The sequence below is a fragment of the Emydura macquarii genome, unplaced genomic scaffold, assembly GCF_026122565.2.
Source record: "Emydura macquarii macquarii isolate MOO-44397 ecotype Brisbane River unplaced genomic scaffold, CSIRO-AGI_Emac_v2 contig_1253, whole genome shotgun sequence".
In the NCBI taxonomy this organism is placed as follows: Eukaryota; Metazoa; Chordata; order Testudines; family Chelidae; genus Emydura; species Emydura macquarii.
This window is the reverse complement of record NW_027131390.1, coordinates 83,486,392-83,493,662: the sequence shown is the minus strand read 5'-3', so window position 1 is coordinate 83,493,662 and position 7,271 is coordinate 83,486,392.

The window sequence follows — 7,271 nt, the reverse complement described above, 5'->3', positions numbered from 1 at the left end:
GGTGTTGCAGTCCTATACTAACCCAGAAAGCACAGCAGTGCAGGAGACGTGCCGCACTGTGCTGAGATGCCTTCTGGAACTCTAAGGCTTGCATGGCCCTTCCTACTCCCCTTAAAGAGATAAAAGCATACCCTCTCCTCATGACAGACTGGTACAGAAGAGAAACAAGGTCTTGTGTCTGCTGCTTCCCATCCATTGTTGGCATGGCTGCTGGCAACAGCTAGGAACAGTGCTTGCACTCAAGGGAACACACAGACTGCAATTGTGGCTGGCCCTATCTGGGAAGCACAAGGTGGAAGTTGTTTCCACCCACACCCTTACATACCTGCACGTGAACTAGCCACACTGTGGTCTGTAGGAAGAAGGTGAAAAATTTCTCTCAATTCCATTTTCACATCAAATCTGTTTACTAAGCAATATATTTCCAAATGAAACTCCACTTTTGCTGCATGCTGTTGCCATTGCAGGGTACCATTCATCAATAAAGAGCATCAGTGCCCTATTAAAGATGGATAAGGACCATCTGCCCTGCCCAGGCTGCTCCCGGCCCAATTAATGAAGACCCTTTCTGCCTTCAAAATTCAATTAGTGCAGGGTTTCTCTCTGGTATCCCCCAAAACAATTAATGTAGGCTGTCCTCACCTCCAGGGCTCCACCACTATGGCCTCCCTGCCACACTCTGGTTTCCTCCTCCACCACGAGGAGCAGACAGGCCCAACACATCTTCCACAGGAGGAGAGTGAGGAAAGAGCCCAGCAGTCCAGGGCCAGCTTACTTTTACCCACTTCCCTGCACTTCTATGAAAATGGCATCAACCCCACCTGCTTGCTGTCTCCTGCCCTCTCTCCTATACAAAACCTGTTGCTGGTTCCTGGGCAGCTTCTCCCTTCCTGGCATGCTAGTCTGATACGCAGAGAGGATCCTGTGACCCAGGCTATTGGAACAGGGTCTCCTCCTCCTTCCCATGCCCCCATCATTTGCTCCCACTTCCATCTGAGAATGCAGCAAAGAAACAGATTGATCTGCAACCCGCCAAATACTGCATAAAGCAGCATATGCAGGAGTTCTCCATACAAAACATACAGCTGTCTGGACACTAGAATGCGATGAAGGAATAGCATAAATAAATACAACTGAACTACAGTTGTTAAGTGAACAAAGTTCCTTTTGGGATGCAAGCTTCTTGATTTTTATCATGCTGGCCCATTAACTTGCCCATGCACAACATGCAATAGCATTTTTGCAATGGTTTTGCCCAGTTACCAGTGTGTATGGTCATTAGTGAGGCTCCACTGGGTATCAGGATGGAGTTCTGGTGACACTAATTTATTGGTTAGTGGTCATTTTAGGAGTATTCTCACCTGAAGACCAGAGGCTGAAATGATCACACTTTATTTTCTTGGGTCCTTGTCAAGATGAGACTTAGCTGAGCAAAGCTTTGTGAAACCAGCTATAAGAATAGTTTCACTTTAAGGCTAAGAACTTGCAATCATTTTAACATAAGGTATCGCTTCCCACAATTCTTTGAATCTGTAGATTAGGAATAAAAGATGAGCTTCTGTTTCTGTTGATTCCTTTTTACAAGCCACAGTACCATGTGACCAATATTTCTTCTATACAAAATCTCTTAGAACAGGCATTAACTAACATATTGTTAAAATATTCACATTGTCTGTGAACTTCAGCAGCAGATTTTATTTATTTTAATCTCATGTCACCTGCAATAAATTCATAGCTAATGGAATGCCAGTGTGTGTGTTCTTATTAGAATTACAGTGAAGGCCACTGGACTGGGCATCTCTGTTCTGCCATAGGAAAACTGTGTCAGAATAATGCTGCAGTAAATGTAGCTGCAGCAGAACTATGTCAAGTAGCTTTCAGGGTAGTTCACCAACACAGACATATGAATCAGATCAATCAAATGAGAATGGGTTTTGGAACTCTTGTGTTCCACATGGAAGTAAATCCCTTTTCAAAACATGGAGTATTACCAACAATTGTCTAGGCACATACCTCAAACCAGCAGGTAACTCTCCTATTGCTACCTCAGTTTTGCTATTCTAGAAGCAAGAAGGGACTTTGTCTGAGAATTTTCTTTCTACAGTGAATTAATAAGTATCACATTGGGACTGGCATTATTGCAACTTGTTCTCTTATTTTTAACCCACTCCGTCGACTATCCAAGGGCTCCAGGTCACAAGTACCAGTTCACTGATTGCCCTTGTCCCTCAAAATGACAGTGTTTGATGGATCAAAGATGTCAGATTCAAAGACATTGCACTTCCCCTTTTACTCATAGACTTTAAGGTCAGAAGGGACCATTATGATATTAATCCCTATCTTTTCCAATTTAACTAATAATTCCCTGTGTGGAACCATATCAAATGCCTTACTGAAATCAACTGCACCAATATAAATATGCAATAATTCTACTAAAATGAATGGAATTAATTTGGATTTAAGATGGTGTAACAGAGTTTAGAAGCCAGACTAGAGTGTCCAGTGACTTTGCATCTGGAGCACAGAATACCTATACATTTCAACCATATTTTTATGCCTAGTGTTATGTTTGGATACTCAGAGAAAAACCAGCAGACAGGAACACAGGGAGATATAAACAGACTGAGTTTATTCTCCTACTTTAAGACCAGACAGAACTGGCTGAGCTATCCCATAATAGTCTAGCTCTATTAGCTACGGCAAGGTAGGCAGGACACAAAATACACAACACCTATGGTTTGTTCTATGGCTAATTTCCAATCTTATTCTGCATATTGCTGTGATCTTCCTCCTTCAGGAAGGCTTACATTTAGCAGCAGGTGGGTATTAAGATTAATCAGTTACACACATTCACTCACTCCTACTTTTAAACACCATGCACACTGAGAAATCTAAAACTGGAAAAAATCATAAGAATTACTTAAAGCAAGGAAATCACAAACTGTCACACTTGAACCATGAACCATGCTATGAACACTTGGAACAAAAGCACACTATGGTCTCTTTAGGGATCTCGGATTTATGTGAACACAGCCAGGAGTGTCTCTTTAAGCAGATTTTCAGAGAGTTTCCACTGAAACTGTATGTTGGGAGTACTCCGAAGACCTGCATCACAAAAGCTGCCTTAAGAAAGTGTTAAACCTTTTATTACAAAAAGTGAGTCTAGCTTCCAGCAATGTTGTGTTTCCAGCTAAGTTAGAAAATACTTTTCATCACAATGAAGGTATTCTTTTTTTTCCTTCTCTTAATGCAGTTCCGATCCTTAGGAAAAATCATATTAAATATGTAAACCTTAAAGCAAACAGTAATGTCATGACAAATGTTATTAAAACTTGGCCCATTTCAATTAGCATTTAGTGTTTGTGTGGCTTTCACACCTCCAGGTGATAAATTTACCAAATTTGATGTTCACAAACTTCTACAAGAAATAACATAATGAGAAAGAGACTGAATGGAGAAAAGCATCCGATTTGTTTTACAACTCCCTTTTTCATCTGATTTAAATAAGCAGATCTTTTAATAAGATACAATACACCTGATAGAAGAAAAAAGATAGCAGTTATTTAATGGAGCATTTATTCCCTTTATGAAAATTCCATCGAAATATCAGCAGTGGCCTCTCTTTGCTCTTCTTTCTATTCTAAGTGGCCCCACTAGCTTTTGAGCATCTACTGCACTATTGTTTTCCAAAATGTATAAATACAGCCAGCTCTGTGCACCACACAGAATACTTAAATCGAGCCAGTCTTTGTTTGACATCCAGTTTGTCTGGCATCTGACATTAGCATTGCTAAGTACCTAATTACTAAGTGCCTCCCAATTCAGATATTGTACCACCACATTATTCATCCGGTCCAGCAGCCAAAAAACAAAACAAGAAAGCCAAGAAAAGAGAGACTCTTTGTACCCAGGGAGGTATTATGAGAAATAAAATATGCTAATTTAAAGGCTTTGGAAATGGGAATGTGAAGGAAAATTAAAAATTATATTTTAAAGGATTAAAGTAGGAAATTTGACTTTTCCCCCACAAAATTTTTGATTTTATTTCGTCACTTGCCAGTGCTCCATGACAGACAACAGCTTTACTTTAGAGTGCCGCTCTGCTCTACAAAAATGTAAAAATGGCACCATGGGTGTCCCACAGCCAATGTAGGAATCCTTTCATGTCTGCTTAGTTCATACTAGGACTTCGGCAACACAGACTGGGTTAACCAATCTGTAGCCTAGAGAGCCATGGCAAACTAAAGGAGTGCTCTGTGTCTAGCAACCAAAATAAAGAATTGCCTTTGTAGTTACTAATACCAGATTTTGTCGCCTTTTTACTGCAGAAGACACTATAGTGGGCTAGATTCACAAAGGGACTGAAGTGTTGCAATGCTGAGCATTGCAATGCCTAACTTTTAGGACCCAGAATATCACTGGGATTCACAAAGCTTGAGTTAGACTTGCAGGCTTCCTCAGGGAGTTAGTCCTCTAAGACCCAGCAGAAGGAAGGCTCCTCTCTATCCTTAGGATTCTCAGCTGTGGGAGACCAAGCCACATCCCAGGTGAGAGAAAGAGAGCGCTCATGCCCAAGAATGACAGAGTAGCCTTCACTCAGATCCCTACTGCAATGCCACTGATTATTTAGAGGCTCTAACAGCTTCTACAGGAGATGGAGTCTCATGTTGGGAGATCCCATAGCTCAGTGGCTAGGGCAATCACCACAGAAGGGGCAAATTCCTGTTCAAATCTCTTCTCCTCATCAGGCGGGGGGGGGGGCTTGAACTGGTGGTCTCTCATATCCCAGGTGAGTACCCTAACAACTGGACTAAAGGTTGGGGGGGGAAGCCTTTTCCTTCCTGCTCCTCTCTCCTATGCTGTGTGGCTAGGTATGCTCAGCTCATGGCTACCAGATTGGGCCCTGCAGGTGAGTTAGACCGAGGAGCACCTATCTTCCCCCCCGTTCATGAATTATGCTGAGAATCAGGCAGGAGATAGACGCCCGGACACCTAGAGTGAGACAGCAATGTGCATGTTCAGCAGCAGAAACATAGGCACTTAGGGAATTTTTGCTGCAATGACGGAGGGCCACAGGATGCGGTAGCAGCTGAACAGGGGTTTGACACCTATATCCTGAATCTGGGATATAGGTGCGTAAAGTGGCAGTTAAGCACCTAAGGCTCTGCATTTTAATGGGCTCTCAGGAATTTTACATTTTTGGGTTTTGCAGAACGAAGTCCAAAATCCATAATTCACAAAACAGAATTTTTCTGCACAGCTCTCATGAATGATTCTGTTGATGTTGCACAAGAAGGACTAGAGCCAAATCCCCCTTGCATATGTTTGCTGTCCTGTATTGTAACAGAAATAAACAGTACATTTGTCACTAAAATAAGCAGACACAACCTGGAATATATGCAAAGATGTTGAGAAAGAAGATGCAATTTTAACATACTCACTTTTCACAGCAGAATTAGTTTAAGGGAGAACATTAATTTTCATACAGCAACAAAATATAGAGGCCAAATTTATCCCTGCTATAAATTCACTGCCTCATACTCTATCCAGATGAATTTAGTGTATTCTGTGTTTTCGTAAGAAATGAAATGCTTTATTTTAGGCCATTTTGTACATAGTACCACTAAGTCACCACAGCATGTTCTCCAGAAGAAACAAGGAGAGATAGCACTTGTCATGTGCAACACAGTATACAGTCTTCCCCTCACCCACACTGCTGTTTTGGGTTAAGTTACACAACTTTTAGTGTCAACAACTAGAAACCTGTGCTTTGTCCAAATAAATTCAGTGGGGAAAATCAATGGCAGCAAGAACTTTCAATGCTCTGTTATTACTTGGTGAATCATGGACGCTCTACCATAGACACCTCAAGCAACTCAAACAGTTCCACCAGCGCTCCCTGAGATGCATTTGTAAAATTCAATGGCATGACAGAATCATCAATACAGAGATCCTTGCAGTGTGCCAAATTTCAAGTATGGAAGGCATGGTGCTGAGAGCGCAGTTTCAGTGGGCTGGACATGTTAGGAGACTGGAGGACACCAGAATCCCTAAAGCTGCGCTTTACAGGCCGTTGAAAAACAGATAAAGATCACTGGGAAGGCCATATCTGAGTTATAAAGACACCCTGAAACAAAATCTTAAGGCCTGTAACATCGATACCAACAATTGGCAGGATTTGGCCCTGGATAGGGCCAGCGGGAGGCAGTGCTGTCATTTAGCTATTAGAAGCTTCAAAATCAAACAAGCAATTATAAGGGAAGAAGAGGGAGAAAGGCCATCTCTGTAACTCCATCAACTCCTGCAGCAGCTGTGGCTGCCTCTGTGGATCAAGGATTGGCCTTATTTCACACAAACTCACACATAAATGAACATAGTCACAAAGATCACTGATACAACTCGTTCGTTGACATCGATGGGAGACTCCATACCTGCTTGGTAGCTTTCTCAATCATAATGTTATAACAAAAAACCCAGGATCTTCTTACAAAATGCACACTGCACCAAAGAAGGTCTAATGCCTATGTGTCATCAGACATGCCACTGATCAAACCTAGTGCTAATGATTAGAATGGAAGACTTTACGGTCTAATTCTGTTGGAGAATTTTGTGAAGACCTGAGCAAATTTAAAATGAATTCCAGGGCCAATTGCTGCAAGTTCAAGGACAAGTTAGATAGCATTTGGAATTATGTAAAAACAAAAACAAACCCACAACCTCCAGCCACGACAGTAAGTTTTGTAGTTATAACAGGATTTGGTAAAATACGTTGCTGAATTAATTTAGTCTTATCTCAATATGACTCTGAAATGCCAGAGTTTCTGGAATATCGATTTTATACAGTGTACTATAAAAAAAGTTATAATTCATGGCAGAATAAAGAGTAACATCTATTCTGTGCAAATGTAATGCCTACATATAATCACTTCAACACATATTTTAAAGTACATTATGCAATACATTAAAAATAATGATTTTGAGACAAATTAAGCCATAACAGCCTCAAATCAGTTTGCCTACACTGTTAATATGTTGATTAATGTCCTGTTAGGACCGAGACACTCATTTTTATCTCATTATTCAACTCAATGTTTTCCCACAGCTATTGAATAAAAATGTAATTATTGCTCTAAATTATGTTATTATTAACTTTCACTTGGTGTTTCTTGATAAACAGCAGCCCAAATAGTGGGCTACTAGTAGTAAGGAGACAAGAATAAAAAATATATAAATAGAACCTTTTAACATCATGTATTACCAAAAGATTTTGA